At 47.0% G+C, this 21,124-nt stretch overlaps 1 protein-coding gene across 2 annotated transcripts in view; it reads right to left on the bottom strand.

Annotated features, from left to right (window-relative positions):
* Positions 1-21,124, bottom strand: part of EXOC2 (exocyst complex component 2) — a 546,170-nt gene that overhangs the window by 402,781 nt on the left and 122,265 nt on the right. The window lies entirely within an intron of this gene.

Genomic DNA, 21,124 nt, shown 5'->3' with positions numbered 1-21,124 from the left:
GTCTATTGCATTTGCACAACAGTATGTGAAATTAATTGTCAATCAGTGTTGCTTCCAAAGTGGACAGTTTGATTTCACAGAAGTGTGATTGACTTGGAGTTACATTGTGTTGTTTAAGTGTTCCCTTTATTTATTTTGAGCAGTGTATATAGATATATATGTGTTACATTGAACAATGATATGAGTGAGAGGAGGAAAAACATGTGATCACCTAATATTATCTGGCTACTGCAATGTCACAGTTATTATTCAGCAAGTGATCTTAAAGCACTTGGCTCCACAACAAATGTGACGTCAGTATACTCACTGTAGATCAAAAAGACAGTTAATGGATGTTTAGCAAAATGCTTCCGAAAGATGAGCGCTATCGGCCAGCATATGTGGTCATTTTCGGACTGAACAATCAGGCCTCAGTGTGGGCAGGAAGTGAGCCAGCTGACGAGCCTGCTTTGGTCATTTTGCACCCCTATGATTTGATCAATTGACAGACTGGACCATAATCCTGTCACGTCATGTGGCAATCAGTTCAACTGTGTATGGTCAGTTTAAAGTCTTCATAGGTGTCAAATTTGCCCATACTGCATCTCTACACCTTCTGAAGCGCATGTTACTGTACAAGTACAGTCCCAGAAAGAACTTTTAGAGACGTAAATTCTCACAATATTTATAGGTTTTGGACATATGACTCATAATCTGGCTATTACATCATTCTTAAATAGGTCTTAAATGATAAACGCTCTAACACTTCTAAGAGGTTAAGAAAAAAAATAATGTTATATATTGTGAATGTTTGCGGCATTTAGGAGAGTTGCCGTATATATAATTCAAATAAATATATTTAGATAAACTCTACCAGTGTTTCTCAACTCCAATTCTCAGGGAACCCCAGCAGTGAAAGTTTTCATGTTTTTCAGGTTTCCTCACAGAATCACAAGTGGAGTAATTTTAACACTTGTGGATCTTTCAAAATGTGTCAGTCAGGAAAGGCGGGTACACACTAGGCAATTCGGAAATTGCCGGCAGTGGACGACTATATCATTGAACGATAGAGCGCGTACATACTGAACGTTATCGTGATGTCACCGTCGGCATTCCCGAACATGCAGCTCAGCCCGACATTGACGGGTTGAGTTGCATGTCAGCTCAATATAGGTGACCACCGAACGGCGTGCGGGAGCGCGCATCATTCATCGGTCACCAATATTACCCCCATACACACTGGATGATTTCAACCTAAAAATAAATAACGACATTTATGCAGTTATCGTTTATTTATCGTTCAGGCTCTGCCTCCCCTGCCTACCGTGATCACACGTCACTACAATGGGAAGAAACGCTCATGCTATAATGTGAGCCCAATCTGACTTCTAGGAGCTGCAGCCGATGCAATCCTCAGTGGCAGTGCGCACAAGACACCTCCCACCTCCCCCCCCCCCCCCCCATCCCCGGGAAATTGAGGTTGTTCATTCGTGTTCATGTGTGAGATCGCAATGTCACACATTGGACAACACCAGTGACCAGAAATCAAGGTATGAATACACCTCTGCTGAAGCATGGGAAACACACACTGTTAGGGATCCCAGAGGACTGAAGTTGTGACCCACTGCTCTAAACTTTGGAAAGAGAAGAAATACGAGGACCCGTCTCCTGTGTATTTTGAACACCTTGCATCCTTTTCACCTGGAAGAAACTTTATGCATTTGGCAAATGCTAACCACTTGGACTTGCATTCAATTCTTACTGCACTGCTGTTCTTCCATGACAAATTAGTGAGAAACACTAGTAAGGACATGGTGAGTAGGAACTACTGATTCCTAACCATCATGCATACTAGTGTCAATCTCCCAGGAGAAAAAGGAGCAGGACACCGGTCCTCTTTATGTTCCTGTTATACAGAGTCAATTTGGACTAGCTTATTTACTCACCAGTTTATTATTTCTCCTGAACACTGTGTACAAGGAAAATATATTCACCTCTTTAGAGTTAGACTTTTCAGGATTACAAATCAGCACAGTCAGCATCATGGATGGGCACAGCTCTACTATGCCTCTATTTAAAACAGCATAGTTGCTTCTTCAGATTTTTGATTAATCTCTATTTCGCTGTAAGCAATTTACTGGCCTCTGAGCTACTAAAGGAAAAATAGAACTGGAGACTGCTTTCTGTTGATTTGGTAAGTGGTAGGAGAAAACCCAGATAGCTTAATAGTAAAATAATTTACCATTTTCAGATTTTCCTGTTCAATCCCCTGAGAGGCTTTAGCATCCGATATTTTAACTGTCAAACATGCAATTACAAAATCCTACTGATGTCTACAGTTTAATTAATTTCAGGGGAACTGCCATAAAAATAAATAGATCACACACAGCATATGGCACTAATGTGGCTGCTAATTAAAATGGTCCTGTACATAATTAGCGTTCGTTAGCACAGAACACTGATACCAGACATAGGCCTGTTTAAACTACAAATTATTGTATAGTATGTATACATGAAACTGAAATTTGGCAGAAACAGTGTAAGCCTTAGCATCAGAATACTGCAGTAATAACTACAAACATTGATTTCCACTTTTTCTCCCGCATTTCTAATATTACAGTATCAGATATTTTACAATCATTACATTTTAATTAAGATATCCAAATGCTTGATTATAAAAACAGGGGGCATATATAAAATTATGAAAAGTGTCAGAAATCTGATCTGTAAAGGTCCATACACACTAGACGACTATTCTGGCCGATAACGACGATTGTGAACGATATATCGTTCACATCGTCTAGTGCAGTGGTTCTCAAACTCGGTCCTCAGGACCCCACACAGTGCATGTTTTGCAGGTAACCCAGCAAGTGCACAGGTGTATTAATTACTCACTGACACATTTTAAAAGGTCCACAGGTGGAGCTAATTATGTCACTTGTGATTCTGTGAGGAGACCTGCAAAACATGCACCGTGTGGGGTCCTGAGGACCGAGTTTGAGAACCTGTGGTCTAGTGTATGGCCCAACCAATCAACAATGCGCGCACCCGCGCTCGTTGCTTGGTGGTCGGAGGTTGGCCGTGCAGCATGCTCCATGTAAGCAATGTCACTTGTGACATCGCTCATCACAGCATGTGTGTACGGAGCCGCAATGAGCGATGTTCAGGATGTGAACATTGCTCCTCCTCCCCGGCAGCGGCTCGATTGTAGCGGAGTTGCTGACGGGAGCCGCACACCCAGCGTCTTCCACTGCCCCACCACTTAATTTTCTCCCACCAATGAAGTTTTTTTCACCCACTGCTCCACTACTCTCCACTGTGCTACCAACTTAATAAAAAAAATTATAATGGGTTTATAAATAATATCTATATTTCTGAACCCATTATAATGATTTTTGTTTATTAATGGACCCTACACATAACCCGACTGGCCGGCGAACTGCCCAATACGGACGACCCAGCGGCGGTGACGGGGGAGTGAAGTTTCTGCACTCCCCCTGTCACCCAGCCCCATAACCCTGCATTCTAATATGGACGATATCGTCCATATTGGCTTGCAGGTATGAACGAGGCGGCACCAACGATGAACGAGATCGTTCATATCTTTCAGTGGTATCGGTAAATGTGTAGGGCCTATAAGTTGGTGGCACAGAAATTAGTGGGGCAGTGGGTGAAAAAAACCTTCATTGGTTCCCCCTCCGACAGCCCTGCCCACACACCCAGAAATGCCTCCCCAATATTAAAATATGTAAAAAAGGTGCCAATTCCAAAGATATCTTTCGTCTTTCAAATTGTTTGAAAAATTGCTTAAGTTGTATGCACAGCGATGATCGCTGACATTGCTGGGCTGAAAATCACTCAGTGCGTACACACTGAGCACTCCCCCCCCCCCTCCCCCCGCGCCCAGCGATGTCAGTGGGGGTGAACGGCATTCCATAGCAGGACACTATGGAAAGCGGCTCACCCCGCCGTTCATCTACTGGTAATACCAATATATGAACGGCGGCCGCCAGCGATGAAGCGGGAGCACGCATCAGCGCTCATCGCTTGTTCAGACACACTGGGCGGCTTTGAGCTGAAAGCAGCTCAACACACCAAAAGTGAGCTGCTTTCAGCTCAATATCGCCCAGTATGTATGGGCCTCTAGTGTGCACACTCAATTTCGTTGGTCAGGGCTCTGGGAAGTTCAAGGGAAATTGCTAATCTTCTACATTGTTCATCTTTCACATTGGTCATGTCCAAAGCCGCCGCTACCCGCTCAGCAGAGTCTGTAAGGCAGGGAGGCGCTGGGCTAGAGAGGCGCTCTCCCTGCTCTGAGACCTTTCTGCTGTGCGCTATTGCTGCTGGCTGCACTGTGTCCGTCAGACCTGTGACAGGCAGCGCTGCAGTGGCGCCCGCAGAATGAAGCTCCAGACCACCCACTAATCTCCCCTCCGTTCCCCCCTCCCAGTATAGTACAGCACACAAGAGGGACTTTATAACACTCTGAAACGCCATCCACACGGGCTGTCTAGTTTCACTTTCTGTTCCTGCTGCTGGTGATTTAAGCAAGGAACAGTTCTCCCTGCACTCAGGTTTCTGAGCACTTCTCACTCTACATGCTGATGCAGGGGAGCTTGTCTGTGGTCAGTGCAGCCCGACACAACAGTGAGTTTAACTCTTTGAAAACCTTGTTCTGTACAGTCATTTCTGAATGCTTCTTTTGCAAGTGTGTGCTTCCAATTTTTTGGGAATATTTTTTTAAGCGGCACTGCTACCGTGGGCTTGTGTATAAGCGGCACTGCTACAGTGGGCTTGTTTATAAGCGGCACTGCTACCGTGGGCTTGTGTATAAGCGGCACTGCTACCGTGGGCTTGTGTATAAGCGGCACTGCTACCGTGGGCTTGTGTATAAGCGGCACTGCTACCGTGGGCTTGTGTATAAGCGGCACTGCTACCATGGGCATTATGTGTATAAACGGCACTGCTACCGTGGGCTTGTGTATAAGCGGCACTGCTACCGTGGGATTGTGTATAAGCGGCACTGCTACCGTGGGATTGTGTATAAGCGCCACTGCTACCGTGGGATTGTGTATAAGCGCCACTGCTACCGTGGGCTTGTGTATAAGCGGCACTGCTACCGTGGGCTTGTGTATAAGCGGCACTGCTACCGTGGGCTTGTGTATAAGCGGCACTGCTACCATGGGCATTATGTGTATAAGCTGCACTAAAACTGTGGGCATTTTGTGTATAATTGGCACTGATACTGTGGGCATTATAACTACTGTGTAGCATAACGTGAATATGGGGCAGTACTGTGTGGTGTAATATGAAATAGGGGCACTACATGCAGTGTAATGACAATAAAATTGTGCTACTGTGTGGCGTATTTTGAATTGGGGTACTATTGTGTAGCCATGCCCCTTCCTTGTGATACCACAACCCCTTTTTGAATGCGCGTGCTGTCCCTTTATTAAGTATTGGAGACAGGGCACAAATTTATAGTTTGCAGGGAGGCGCCAAACACCCTAGCACCGGCCCTGGTCATGTCTTCTAGTGTGTAGGGCCCTTAATATTACACCAAAAAGTTCAGCTACAATTGTTTAACCCAAAAGATGAAAACACCTATTGTAAAGTCCAATGTAACAGACAACTACAGTAGTCATGCATGTGAAATGATAAATGGGAATTTTATACGGAACAAAATATTGGTTAGAATTTAATAAGTCCTAAAGTCTTTTCCTGATCGCTACCAAAGCGTTACAAGAGGTATTCAATAAGTTTCCAGATGCACAAAATGTACAATATTTACAAACAGAGTGAACATTATTTCAAAATATTCACTAGATGAGTCTTTGCAAAGTGGCGTTCATTCACACCACTTGGTTTAACAGCTGGACCAGTCCAAAGCAGGTATGTTTTCTACATGCTGGATGAAGGTCTCCACTACAGCTTCCAGTGGACTCAAACCAATCCAATGCATCTTTCACTTGATTTGGGGGAACACGAAGAAGTCACAGGGGACCATGTCTGACTGTACAGGCTCCTGGAAGCGTTCGTGGGCCAGAAACCCCCCCACTTTCCTGGACTTGTGGGCAGGTGCATTGCAGTGATGGAGAAGGGCACCACAAGCGCAAGTTCTTGGATTGAGACTGGAAATGGATTCCAGAACTTGTGGCAGGCATTGGTCGGTGTTCCAGTCCTCAGTGATGGTGTGCTGCTGCACGGGTGTTACGGTAGCTACGTGACCAGTCTTGGCCATAAAAACAGTCACCATCTGCTGTGCTCACCTCGAAACTTCTGTGGCAGCCAACTCCAACTGGGGTCCACTGGCTTGACTGTTTGGTTTCGGGGTCGAAACTGTAGATCCAGTATTAATTGCCAATGATGGATGTTCTAGACAGAGTTTGTGAGACTGCCATCAAACCTAGCTAACATGTTGCAGCACCAAGTCACCAGAGCCGCCTTCTGCTCTTGAGTCAGCTGATGGGGCAAACAGCGTTCAGAAACCTTGCACAGGCCTAATGTTTCATGGAGTACCAAGAGGATGGATCCCAATTAGATGCCTACAGTGCATCCGAAAAGTATTCCCAGCGCTTCACTTTTTCCACATTTTGTCATGTTACAGCCTAATTCCAAACTGGAATAAATTCAATTTTTCCCTCAAAGTTCTACAGACAATACCTTATAATGACAGTTTTTTTTTTAGATTTTTGCAAATGTATTAAAAATATAAAACTAAGAAGTCACATATACATAAGTATTCACACCATTTGCTAAATACTTTGTTGATGCACATTTGGCAGCAATTACAGGTTCAAGTCTTTTTGAATATGATGCCACAAGCTTGGCACACCTATCTTTGGGTAGTTTCTCCCATTTCTCTTTGCAGCACCTCTCAGGCTCCATCAGGTTTCAAGTCCGGGCTTTGGCTGGGCCACTCAAGGACATTCATAGAGTTGTCCTGAAGCCACTCCTTTGATATCTTGGCTGTGTGCTTAGGATCGTTGCCCTGCTGAAAGATGAACCGTCGCCCCAGTCTGAGGTCGAGCGCTCTCGACCAGGTTTTCATCCAGGATGTCTCTGTACATTGCTGCATTCATCTTTCCCTCTACCCTGACTAGTCTCCCAGTTCCTGCTGCTGAAAAACATTCCCACAGCATGATGCTGCTACCACCATGCTTCACTGTAGGGATGGTATTGGCCTGGTGATGAGCGGTGCCTGGCTTCCTCCAAACATGACGCCTGGCATTCACGCTAAAGAGTTTAATCTTTGTCTCATCAGATCAGAGAATTTTGTTTATCATGGGCTGAGAGTCCTTCGGGTGCAATTTGGCAAACTCCAGGTGGGCTGCCATGTGCTTTTTACTAAGGAGTAGCTTCAGTCTAGCCACTCTACCATACAGGCCTGATTGGTGTATTGCTGCAGAGATGGTGGTCCTTCTGAAAGGTTCTCCTCACTCAACAGAGGAATGCTGTAGCTCTGACAGAGTGACCATGGGGTTCTTGGTCAAGTCCCTGACTAGGGCCCTTCTCCCCCGATCGCTCAGTTTAGATGGCCGGCCATCTCTAGGAAGAATCCTGGTGGTTCCGAACTTCTTCCATTTACGGATGATGGAGGCCACTGTGCTCATTGGAACCTTCCAGGCAGCAGATATTTTCATGTACCCTTCCCCAGATTTGCGATTCGAGACAATCCTTTCTCAGAGGTCTACAGACAATTCCTTTGCCTTCAGGTCATGCTTGGTTTGCGCTCAGACATGCACTGTCATGTGTGGGACCTTATATAAACAGGTGTGTGCCTTTCCAAATCATGTCCAATCAACTGAATTTACCACAGGTGGACGCCAATTAAGCTGTAAGAATATCTCAAGGATGGAAACAGGATGAATCTGAGCTCAATTTTAAGTTTCATAGCAAAGGCTGCGAATACTTATGTACATGTGATTTCTTAGTTTTTTTTGTTTAAGAAATTTGCAAAAATCACAAAAAATAAGATTTTAAACCTACCGGTAAATCTTTTTCTCGTAGTCCGTAGAGGATGCTGGGACTCCGTAAGGACCATGGGGATAGACGGGCTCCGCAGGAGACATGGGCACTTTAAGAAATACTTTGGATCTGGGTGTGCACTGGCTCCTCCCTCTATGCCCCTCCTCCAGACCTCAGTTAGAGAAACTGTACCCAGAGGAGACGGACAGTACGAGGAAAGGATTTTTGTTAATCCAAGGACAAGATTCATACCAGCCACACCAATCACACCGTATAACTTGTGATATACTAACCAGTTAACAGTATGAAAACAACATAGCATCAGTCCAAGACCGATGAAAACTATAACATAACCCTTATGTAAGCAAAACTATATACAAGTCTTGCAGAAGAAGTCCGCACTTGGGACGGGCGCCCAGCATCCTCTACGGACTACGAGAAAAAGATTTACCGGTAGGTTTAAAATCTTATTTTCTCTTACGTCCTAGAGGATTCTGGGACTCCGTAAGGACCATGGGGATTATACCAAAGCTCCCAAACGGGCGGGAGAGTGCGGATGACTCTGCAGCACCGATTGAGCAAACAGGAGGTCCCCCCCAGCCAGGGTATCAAACTTATAGAACTTTGCAAAGGTGTTTGACCCCAACCAAGTAGCAGCTCGGCCCAGCTGTAGTGCCGAGACCCCTCGGGCAGCCGCCCAAGACGAGCCCACCTTCCTAGTGGAATAGGCCTGAACCGATTTTGGTAACGGCAATCCAGCCGTAGAATGCGCCTGCTGAATCGTGTTACAGATCCAGCGAGCAATAGTCTGTTTTGAAGCAGGGCCGCCGACCTTGTTGGCTGCATACAGGACAAACAGTGCTTCTGTTTTTCTGATCCTAGCCGTTCTGGCCACGTAAATTTTCAGAGCCCTGACCACATCAAGGGACTCTGAATCCTCCAAGTCACGTGTAGCCACAGGCAGGACAATAGGTTGGTTCATATGAAAGGATGAGACCACCTTAGGTAGGAATTGAGGACGGGTCCGCAATTCCGCTCTATCCATATGGAAAACCAGATAGGGGCTTTTATGTGATAAAGCCGCTAATTCCGAAACTCGCCTAGCCGAAGCCAAGGCTAACAACATGACCACCTTCCAAGTGAGATATTTCAACTCCACTGTTCTAAGTGGTTCAAACCAATGTGACTTAAGGAAACTTAACACCACGTTAAGGTCCCAAGGCGCCATCGGAGGCACAAAAGGAGGCTAAATATGCAGTACTCCCTTCACAAAAGTCTGTACTTCAGGTAGAGAGGCCAATTCCTTTTGAAAGAAAATAGATAAGGCCGAAATCTGAACATTAACGGAGCCTAATTTTAGGCCCAAATTCACTCCAGTTTGTAGGAAGTGAAGAAAACGGCCTAGATGTAATTCTTCCGTAGGAGCATTCCTGGCCTCACACCAAGAAACATATTTTCGCCATATTCGGTGATAATGTTTAGATGTCACGTCCTTCCTAGCCTTTATTAGCGTAGGAATGATCTCATCCGGAATACCTTTTTCCGCTAGGATCCGGCCTTCAACCACCATGCCGTCAAACGCAGCCGCGGTAAGTCTTGGAACAGACAGGGACCCTGTTGCAACAGGTCCTGTCTTAGAGGAAGAGGCCACGGATCTTCTGTGAGCATTTCCTGCAGATCCGGATACCAGGTCCTTCGTGGCCAATCCGGAACAATGAGTATTGTTCTCACTCCTCTTTTTCTTATTATTCGCAACACCCTGGGTATGAGAGGAAGAGGAGGAAATACATAGACCGACTGGAACACCCACGGTGTCACTAGGGCGTCCACAGCTACCGCCTGAGGATCTCGACCTGGCGCAATACCTTTGTAGCTTTTTGTTGAGACGGGACGCCATCATGTCTATTTGGGGCAGTCCCCACCGACTTGCAATCTGTGCGAAGACTTCCTGATGAAGTCCCCACTCTCCCGGATGCAGGTCGTGTCTGCTGAGGAAGTCTGCTTCCCAGTTGTCCACTCCCGGAATGAACACTGCTGACAGTGCGCTTACATGATTCTCCGCCCAGCAAAGAATCCTGGTGGCTTCCGCCATCGCCACTCTGCTCCTTGTGCCGCCCTGGTGGTTTACATGAGCTACTGCGGTGACGTTGTCTGACTGGATCAGAACTGGTCGGTCGCGAAGTAAGGTCTGCGCTTGACGTAGGGCGTTGTATATGGCCCTTAGTTCCAGGATGTTGATGTGAAGACAAGTCTCTTGACTTGACCAAAGGCCTTGGAAATTTCTTCCCTGTGTGACTGCTCCCCAACCTCGGAGGCTCGCGTCCGTGGTCACCAGGATCCAATCCTGAATGCCGAACCTGCGGCCCTCTAGAAGGTGAGCACTCTGCAGCCACCACAGGAGAGAAACCCTGGCCCTGGGGGACAGGGTGATCCGCTGATGCATTTGCAGATGTGACCCGGGCCATTTGTCCAATAGGTCCCATTGGAAAGTCCTTGCATGGACCCTGCCGAAGGGAATGGCTTCGTACGTCGCCACCATTTTTCCCAGGACTTGAGTGCAATGATGTACTGACACTTGTTTTGGCTTCAACAGGGTCTTGACTAGAGTCATGAGTTCCTGCGCTTTTTCTATCGGAAGAAAAACCCTTTTCTGGTCTGTGTCCAGAATCATACCCAAGAAGGGCAGACGAGTTGTAGGATTCAGCTGCGACTTTGGAATATTGAGAATCCAGCCGTGTCGCTGTAACACCTTCAGTGAAAGTGATACGCTGTTCAGCAACTTCTCCCGTGATCTCGCTTTTATGAGGAGATCATCCAAGTACGGGATAATTGTGACACCCTGCTTGAGCAGGAGCACCATCATTTCCGCCATTACCTTGGTGAAAATTCTCGGGGCCGTGGAAAGCCCAAACGGCAACGTCTGAAATTGGTAATGACAATCCTGTACCGCAAATCTCAGGTACGCCTGATGAGGAGGATATATGGGAACATGCAGGTATGCATCCTTTATGTCCAGAGATACTATAAAATCCCCCCCTTCCAGGCTGGCGATGACCGCTCTGAGCGATTCCATTTTGAATTTGAACCGTTTTAAGTAAAGGTTCAGGGATTTTAAATTCAAAATGGGTCTGACGAACCGTCCGGTTTCGGGACCACAAACAGAGTTGAGTAGTACCCCTTCCCTCTTTGAAGCAGGGGAACCTCGACCACCACTTGTTGAAGACACAATTTGTGAATCGCATGTAACACTATCTCCCTTTCCAGGGGAGAAGTCGGTAGCGCCGATATGCAAAACCGGCGAGGAGGCACCTCTTCGAATTCCAGCTTGTATCCCTTTCTATTGCTCAGGGACCCACCCGTGAGTCAACCCAGATGTGGCTGAAAAGTCGAAGACGTGCCCCCACTGGAGCGGACTCCCTCAAGGGAGCCCCAGCATCATGCGGTGGATTTTGCAGAGGCCGGGGAGGACTTCTGTTCCTGGGAACTAGCTGTCTTGTGCAGCTTTTTCCCTCTGCCCTTACCTCTGGCAAGAAAGGACGATCCACATACTCTTTTGCTTTTATTTGAACGAAAGGACTGCATTTGATAATGAGGCGCTTTCTTAGATTGTGAGGGAATATAAGGCAAAAAAATAAGAATTTACTTACCGATAATTCTATTTCTCGTAGTCCGTAGTGGATGCTGGGGACTCCGTAAGGACCAAGGGGGATAGCGGCTCCGCAGGAGACAGGGCACAAAAGTAAAAGCTTTAGGATCAGGTGGTGTGCACTGGCTCCTCCCCCTATGACCCTCCTCCAAGCCTCAGTTAGGATACTGTGCCCGGACGAGCGTACACAATAAGGAAGGATTTTGAATCCCGGGTAAGACTCATACCAGCCACACCAATCACACTGTACAACCTGTGATCTGAACCCAGTTAACAGCATGATAACAGCGGAGCCTCTGAAAAGATGGCTCACAACAATAATAACCCGTTTTAGTTAACAATAACTATGTACAAGTATTGCAGACAATCCGCACTTGGGATGGGCGCCCAGCATCCACTACGGACTACGAGAAATAGAATTATCGGTAAGTAAATTCTTATTTTCTCTGACGTCCTAAGTGGATGCTGGGGACTCCGTAAGGACCATGGGGATTATACCAAAGCTCCCAAACGGGCGGGAGAGTGCGGGTGACTCTGCAGCACCGAATGAGAGAACTCCAGGTCCTCCTCAGCCAGGGTATCAAATTTGTAGAATTTTGCAAACGTGTTTGCCCCTGACCAAGTAGCAGCTCGGCAAAGTTGTAAAGCCGAGACCCCTCGGGCAGCCGCCCAAGATGAGCCCACCTTCCTTGTGGAATGGGCATTTACATATTTTGGCTGTGGCAGGCCTGCCACAGAATGTGCAAGCTGAATTGTACTACACATCCAACTAACAATCGTCTGCTTAGAAGCAAGAGCACCCAGTTTGTTGGGTGCATACAGGATAACAGCAAGTCAGTTTTCCTGACTCCAGCCGTCCTGGAAACATATATTTTCAGGGCCCTGACAACATCTAGCAACCTGGAGTCCTCCAAGTCCCTAGTAGCCGCAGGTACCACAATAAGCTGGTTCAGGTGAAACGCTGACACCACCTTAGGGAGAAACTGGGGACGAGTCCGCAGCTCTGCCCTGTCCGAATGGACAATCAGATATGGGCTTTTGTGAGACAAAGCCGCCAATTCTGACACTCGCCTGGCCGAGGCCAGGGCCAACAGCATGGTCACTTTCCATGTGAGATATTTCAAATCCACAGATTTGAGCGGTTTAAACCAATGTGATTTGAGGAATCCCAGAACTACGTTGAGATCCCACAGTGCCACTGGAGGCACAAAAGGGGGTTGTATATGCAGTACTCCCCTGACAAACTTCTGGACTTCAGGAACTGAAGCCAATTCTTTCTGGAAGAAAATCGACAGGGCCGAAATTTGAACCTTAATGGACCCCAATTTGAGGCCCATAAACACTCCTGTTTGCAGGAAATGCAGGAATCGACCGAGTTGAAATTCCTCCGTGGGGCCTTCCTGGCCTCACACCATGCAACATATTTTCGCCAAATGTGGTGATAATGTTGTGCGGTCACCTCCTTCCTGGCTCTGACCAGGGTAGGGATGACCTCTTCCGGAATGCCCTGACCGCCATGCCGTCAAACGCAGCCGCGGTAAGACTTGGAACAGACATGATCCTTGCTGAAGCAAGTCCCTTCTTAGTATCTCTTGAAGTTCCGGGTACCAAGTCCTTCTTGGCCAATCTGGAGCCACGAGTATAGTTCTTACTCCTCTCCGTCTTATAATTCTCAGTACCTTGGGTATGAGAGGCAGAGGAGGGAACACATACACAGACTGGTACACCCACGGTGTTACCAGAGCGTCCCTGCTATTGCCTGAGGGTCTCTTGACCTGGCGCAATACCTGTCCAGTTTTTTGTTCAGACGGGACGCCATCATGTCCACCTTTGGTCTTTCCCAACGGTTCACAATCATGTGGAAGACTTCCAGATGAAGTCCCCACTCTCCCGGGTGGAGGTCGTGCCTGCTGAGGAAGTCTGCTTCCCAGTTGTCCACTCCCGGAATGAACACCGCTGACAGTGTTATCACATGATTTTTCGCCCAGCGAAGAATCCTTGCTGCCATTGCCCTCCTGCTTCTTGTGCCGCCCTGTCTGTTTACGTGGGCGACTGCCGTGATGTTGTCCGACTGGATCAGCACCGGTTGACTTTGAAGCAGAGGTCTTCCTAGGCTCAGAGCATTGTAAATTGCCCTTAGCTCCAGTATATTTATGTGGATAGAAGTCTCCAGACTTGACCACACTCCTTGGAAATTTCTTCCCTGTGTGACTGCTCCCCAGCCTCTCAGGCTGGCATCCGTGGTCACCAGGACCCAGTCCTGAATGCCGAATCTGCTGCCCTCTAGTAGATGAGCACTCTGCAGCCACCACAGAAGAGACACCCTTGTCCTTGGAGACAGGATTATCCGCTGATGCATCTGAAGATGCGATCCGGACCATTCGTCCAGCAGATCCCACTGAAAAATTCTTGCGTGAAATCTGCCGAATGGAATCGCTTCGTAAGAAGCCACCATTTTTCCCAGGACTCTTGTGCATTGATGCACTGACACTTGGCCTGGTTCTAGGAGGTTCCTAACTAGCTCGGATAACTCCCTGGCTTTCTCCTCCGGGAGAAACACCTTTTTCTGGACTGTGTCCAGAATCATCCCTAGGAACAGCAGACGTGTCGTCGGAATCAGCTGCGATTTTGGAATATTTAGAATCCACCCGTGCTGTCGTAGAACTACTTGAGATAGTGCTACTCCGACCTCCAACTGTTCTCTGGACCTTGCCCTTATCAGGAGATCGTCCAAGTAAGGGATAATTAAGACGCCTTTTCTTTGAAGAAGAATCATCATTTCGGCCATTACCTTGGTAAAGACCCGGGGTGCCGTGGACAATCCAAACGGCAGCGTCTGAAACTGATAGTGACAGTTCTGTACCACGAACCTGAGGTACCCTTGGTGAGAAGGGCAAATTGGGACATGGAGGCAAGCATCCTTGATGTCCAGGGACACCATATAGTCCCCTTCTTCCTGGTTCGCTATCACTGCTCTGAGTGACTCCATCTTGATTTGAACCTTTGTATGTAAGTGTTCAAAGATTTCAGATTTAGAATAGGTCTCACCGAGCCGTCTGGCTTCAGTACCACAAATAGTGTGGAATAATACCCCTTTCCTTGTTGTAGGAGGGGTACTTTGATTATCACCTGCTGGGAATACAGCTTGTGAATTGTTTCCAATACTGCCTCCCTGTCGGAGGGAGACGTTGGTAAAGCAGACTTCAGGAACCTGCGAGGGGGAGACGTCTCGAACTTCCAATCTGTACCCCTGGAATACTAAGTGTAGGATCCAGGGGTCCACTTGCGAGTGAGCCCACTGCGCGCTGAAACTCTTGAGACGACCCCCCACCGCACCTGAGTCCGCTTGTACGGCCCCAGCGTCATGCTGAGGACTTGGCAGAAGCGGTGGAGGGCTTCTGTTCCTGGGAAGGAGCTGCCTGCTGCAGTCTTCTTCCCTTTCCTCTACCCCTGGGCAGATATGACTGGCCTTTTGCCCGCTTGCCCTTATGGGGACGAAAGGACTGAGGCTGAAAAGCCGGTGTCTTTTTCTGCTGAGATGTGACTTGGGGTAAAAAAGGTGGATTTTCCAGCTGTTGCCATGGCCACCAGGTCCGATGGACCGACCCCAAATAACTCCTCCCCTTTATACGGCAATACTTCCATGTGCCGTTTGGAATCTGCATCACCTGACCACTGTCGTGTCCATAAACATCTTCTGGCAGACATGGACATCGCACTTACTCTTGATGCCAGAGTGCAAATATCCCTCTGTGCATCTCGCATATATAGAAATGCATCTTTTAAATGCTCTATAGTAAATAAAATACTGTCCCTGTCAAGGGTCAATATTTTCAGTCAGGGAATCCGACCAAGCCACCCCAGCGCTGCACATCCAGGCTGAGGCGATCGCTGGTCGCAGTATAACACCAGTATGTGTGTATATACTTTTTAGGATATTTTCCAGCCTCCTATCAGCTGGCTCCTTGAGGGCGGCCGTATCTGGAGACGGTAACGCCACTTGTTTTGATAAGCGTGTGAGCGCCTTATCCACCCTAGGGGGTGTTTCCCAACGCGCCCTAACTTCTGGCAGGAAAGGGTATAACGCCAATAATTTTCTATCGGGGGAAACCCACGCATCATCACACACTTCATTTAATTTATCTGATTCAGGAAAAACTACAGGTAGTTTTTTCACACCCCACATAATACCCTTTTTTGTGGTACTTGTAGTATCAGAAATATGTAACACCTCCTTCATTGCCCTTAACATGTAACGTGTGGCCCTAATGGAAAATACGTTTGTTTCTTCACCGTCGACACTGGAGTCAGTGTCCGTGTCTGTGTCGACCGACTGAGGTAATGGGCGTTTTAAAGCCCCTGACGGTGTTTGAGACGCCTGGACAGGTACTAATTGGTTTGCCGGCCGTCTCATGTCGTCAACCGACCTTGCAGCGTGTTGACATTATCACGTAATTCCCTAAATAAGCCATCCATTCCGGTGTCGACTCCCTAGAGAGTGACATCACCATTACAGGCAATTGCTCCGCCTCCTCACCAACATCGTCCTCATACATGTCGACACACACGTACCGACACACAGCACACACACAGGGAATGCTCTGATAGAGGACAGGACCCCACTAGCCCTTTGGGGAGACAGAGGGAGAGTTTGCCAGCACACACCAAAACGCTATAATTATACAGGGACAACCTTATATAAGTGTTTTCCCTTATAGCATCTTAATATATTATAATATCGCCACACAAAATGCCTCCCCTCTCTGTTTTAACCCTGTTTCTGTAGTGCAGTGCAGGGGAGAGCCTGGGAGCCTTCCTAGCAGCAGAGCTGTGTAGGAAAATGGCGCTGTGTGCGGAGGAGAATAGGCCCCGCCCCCTTTTCGGCGGGCTTCTTCTCCCGTTTTTCTGACAACCTGGCAGGGGTTAAATACATCCATATAGCCCCAGAGGCTATATGTGATGTATTTTTAGCCAGCATAGGTACTTTCATTGCTGCCCAGGGCGCCCCCCCCAGCGCCCTGCACCCTCAGTGACCGTTGGTGTGAAGTGTGCTGAGAGCAATGGCGCACAGCTGCCGTGCTGTGCGCTACCTTAAGAAGACTGGGAAGTCTTCAGCCGCCGATTTCTGGACCTCTTCTCTCTTCAGCATCTGCAAGGGGGTCGGCGGCGCGGCTCCGGTGACCCATCCAGGCTGTACCTGTGATCGTCCCTCTGGAGCTAGTGTCCAGTAGCCTAAGAAGCCAATCCATCCTGCACGCAGGTGAGTTCACTTCTTCTCCCCTAAGTCCCTCGTTGCAGTGAGCCTGTTGCCAGCAGGACTCACTGAAAATAAAAAACCTAACAAAACTTTTACTCTAAGCAGCTCTTTAGGAGAGCCACCTAGATTGCACCCTTCTCGGCCGGGCACAAAAACCTAACTGAGGCTTGGAGGAGGGTCATAGGGGGAGGAGCCAGTGCACACCACCTGATCCTAAAGCTTTTACTTTTGTGCCCTGTCTCCTGCGGAGCCGCTATCCCCCTTGGTCCTTACGGAGTCCCCAGCATCCACTTAGGACGTCAGAGAAATTCGATTTACCTGCCGTAGCTGTGGAGACTAGGTCCGAGAGGCCCTCTCCAAACAATTCCTCACCCTTGTAAGGCAAAAACTCCATATGCCTCTGTTGAGTCGGCATCACCTGACCACTGTCGGGTCCATAAGACTCGCCTAGCAGAAATAGACATAGCGTTTATTCTGGAACCCAGTAAACTATTGTCTCTTTGAGCATCCCTCATATATATAATACAGCATCTTTTATATGCCCTAGGGCATAGGTTCTCAAACCTCAGGATCCCACACAGTGCATGTTTTGCAGGTAACCCAGCAGGTGCACAAGTGTATTAATTACTCACAGACACATTTTAAAAGGTCCACAGGTGGAGCTAATTATTTTACTTGCGATTCTGTGAGGAGACCTGGAAAACATGCACTGTGTGGGGTCCTGAGGACAGAGTTTGAGAACCTGTGCCCTAGGGTCATTAAAATGGTATCCTTATCAAGGGTCTCAATATCCGCTGATAAGTAATCTGTCCATGCTGCTACAGCACTACAAACCCAGGCCGACGCAATTGCCGGTCTGAGTAACGTACCAGAATGTGTGTAAATGGACTTCAAGGTAACCTCCTGCTTGCGGTCAGCAGGGTCCTTGAGGGTAGCCGTATCTTGGGATGGGAGCGCTATCTTTTTTGATAAGCGTGTCAAAGCCTTGTCTACCCTAGGGGAGGATTCCCACCGTATTCTGTCCTTTGGCGGGAAAGGATACGCTATAAGAATCCTTTTGGGAATCTGCAGTTTTTTGTCTGGAGTTCCCACGCTTTTCGCATAATTCGTTCAGCTCATGTGAGGAGGGAAAGGTGACCTCAGGTTTCTTTCCCTTATACATGTGTACCCTCGTGTCAGGGACAGGGGGTTCCTCTGTGATATGCAAAACATCTTTTATTGCAATAATCATATATGGAATACATTTAGCCACTTTTGGCTGTAATTTTGCATCATCGTAGTCGACACTGGAGTCTGAATCCGTGTCGGTATCTGTGTCTACTATTTGGGATAGTGGGCGCTTCTGAGACCCCGAAGGTCCCGGCGACATTGGGAAAGACATGGGTTGACTCCCTGACTGTACCCTAGCTTCAGCTTTGTCTAATCTTTTGTGCAATAAATTAACATTAGCACTTAAAACATTCCACATATCCATCCAGTCAGGTGTCGGCGCTGCCGACGGAGACCTTACATTCATACACTCCCCCTCCTCCTTAGGTGAGCCTTCAACCTCAGACATGTCAACACACGCGTACCGACACACCACACACACACACACAGGGAAGCTCTTTTCTGAAGACAGGTTCCCCACCAGGCCCTTTGGAAAGAGAGAAAGTATGCCAGCACACACCCCAGCGCTATATGACCCAGGAAAAAACACAGAATGTTTACCCAGTAGCGCTTTTCAAGTATGTATATGTGCCATTATGTGCCCCCCCCCCCCTCTACTTAAAAACCCTCTTTCACGAAGTATCAAGCAGGGGAGAGTCCGGGGAGCTTTCTCTCAGCGGTGCTGTGGAGAAAAATGGCGCTGGTGAGTGCTGAGGGAGAAGCCCCTCGGCGGCGGGCTTCTGTCCCGCTCAAAATTCTTAATAACATGGCGGGGGCTCTTTATATACATGTACAGTGCCCAGCTGTACATGTATATATGTACATTTGCCACAGGAGAGGTTTCTATTGCTGCCCAGGGCGCCCCCCCTGCGCCCTGCACCCTTACAGTGACCGATGTGTGTGAGGTGAATGGGAGCAATGGCGCACAGCTTCACTGCTGTGCGTTACCTCTATGAAGATCAAGCTGTCTTCTGCCGCCTCTGAAGTCTTTTCCTCTCATACTCACCCGGCTTCTATCTTCCGGCTCTGCGAGGAGGACGGCGGCGCGGCTCTGGGACGGACGGCGAGGGTGAGACCTGCGTACCAATCCCTCTGGAGCTAATGGTGTCCAGTAGCCTAAGAAACAGAGCCCTGAAACTCAGAGAAGTGGGTCTGTTTCTCTCTCCTCAGTCCCTCGATGCAGGGAGTCTGTTGCCAGCAGGCTCCCTGAACATAAAAAACCAAACTAAAATACTTTCTTTACAGGAAACTCTGGAGAGCTCCCTGAAATGCACCCAGTCTCCACTGGGCACAGTATCAAACCGAGGTCTGGAGGAGGGGCATAGAGGGAGGAGCCAGTGCACACCCAGATCCAAAGTATTTCTTAAAGTGCCCATGTCTCCTGCGGAGCCCGTCTATCCCCATGGTCCTTACGGAGTCCCAGCATCCTCTACGGACGTTAGAGAAATTTTAGTCAGAGATTACAGTTCACAATCAGTCAGACTGCCTATGTGAGTCAGATCTACCTATGCACTGCACATCCGGAAACTTATTGCACACCCCTCGTAAGATGGCATGCAAACCTACTAGACAAGGTGTTGTGCCAAGCTAGTGATTTGCTATGCGTTACAGATGTCCCTAGAATTCTTTATTATTCAATGATCAGCTAGATTACTTTTAAGAAAACAGATCATTCTACAATTAAGGAAAGGTCACCATAACAATAATCCTTTACAAAATATCAATATTACAAAAATCTTCTTTTCTAAGACAGAAAGGCCAAAAAGAAACCTAAATTTAGAAACATTCATCTAAAGTACTATGTTATGGATATATGGGTTTATTTACAAAGGTGCAAGTTTTTAGAAGTGGAGGTATTGCCCATAGCAACCAGATTCCCGCTAATATCTACTAGAAGGTGCTAGATAAACGATAAGTACAATCTGATTGGTTGCCATGGCAACTTCTTCATTTCTTAAAACCTGCACCATAGTAAATATACCCCTTAGTCAGTTTTTAACAATAACATTCCTCAAGTATTCAAGTACTCATTAGACAGTCTCAAACACTCCCAAAAGTATTGATTAGAATGATCAATAAATTGTGTTTTACTTGTTTTCCTGAGAATAATAATAATAATAATAATAATATGTATTCTAAATAAAGTAATTGTACTTCTAGAAATGCTCAGAATGTCAAGCTTCAGTCAGCAGCTGGTATACTGCATCAAGAACACACACAACTAAAAAATAGTACAAAACACAGTAAAAAAAACTTTCGTAATGGCAAGTTGAAAGGTAATATTTTATGGGGTGGTGTTGCAGAGTTGGAAGGTGTCCAGTGCCCGAGTAGAACACATCCAGCTTTGTGTCTAAAAGGTGATTATTCAAATACATGCCAACATACAGCACTGAGTGAGATGTATGGAGACACGGAGAAAGTCAGAGATAGAAAGTAACGTTGTGTTGGTGAGCGAAGAAAGAAAACCAGGAAATATTTATTCAAAGGCGACCAAGCCTGAATTGCGGCGAAACGCATCTTCCGTCGCCCAGACATCTACAACCACGGGTAATATTGCCTCCTCTACATTACCTTTTATGCAGATATCTATGCACTGATGCACCTGGCTGTGAGGGATTACATTGTGTATGTTTCCCTGCAGGATGGTGCTCCCCATAGGGCAACTTAACTCAAAGGCATTTTACTACAGGTTCATCTGTAATTAATCGAGGGGCCTGCAACATAGTTGGCATTTGTTTCTTTATTTTTACACATGTTTATAAATTTCATTCATGTGGCAACTATCAACAGTCTCAATTTTACTATGTAGCAGCTGGTGATACATTTTGTAAATTTGCAACATTGTTGAAAATTTGGTATTTTATCACCAGTAACACTGAATATAGCAGTTGTTTGTTTTCTGTGCAGTTAGCACTTTTCATTAGCTGGCATCCACAATTAAGTATTAATTTCACAATAATTATTATTATTTTGGTCGGATTTACTGACCCTGCATACTTGTAAAGCACTAAGGCTCAGGAGACTCAAACAGGGGATTTTGTGACCAGTGATATCCTCAGTAGGCTCATAATTATCATCCGTTATTATTGAGATCATTGAGTAATTTTCTAGATCACAGCTTCCCT

This window comes from Pseudophryne corroboree, chromosome 5, assembly GCF_028390025.1.
Source record: "Pseudophryne corroboree isolate aPseCor3 chromosome 5, aPseCor3.hap2, whole genome shotgun sequence".
NCBI classification, from domain to species: domain Eukaryota; kingdom Metazoa; phylum Chordata; class Amphibia; order Anura; family Myobatrachidae; genus Pseudophryne; species Pseudophryne corroboree.
This window is presented reverse-complemented; position numbering and strand designations above follow the sequence as displayed.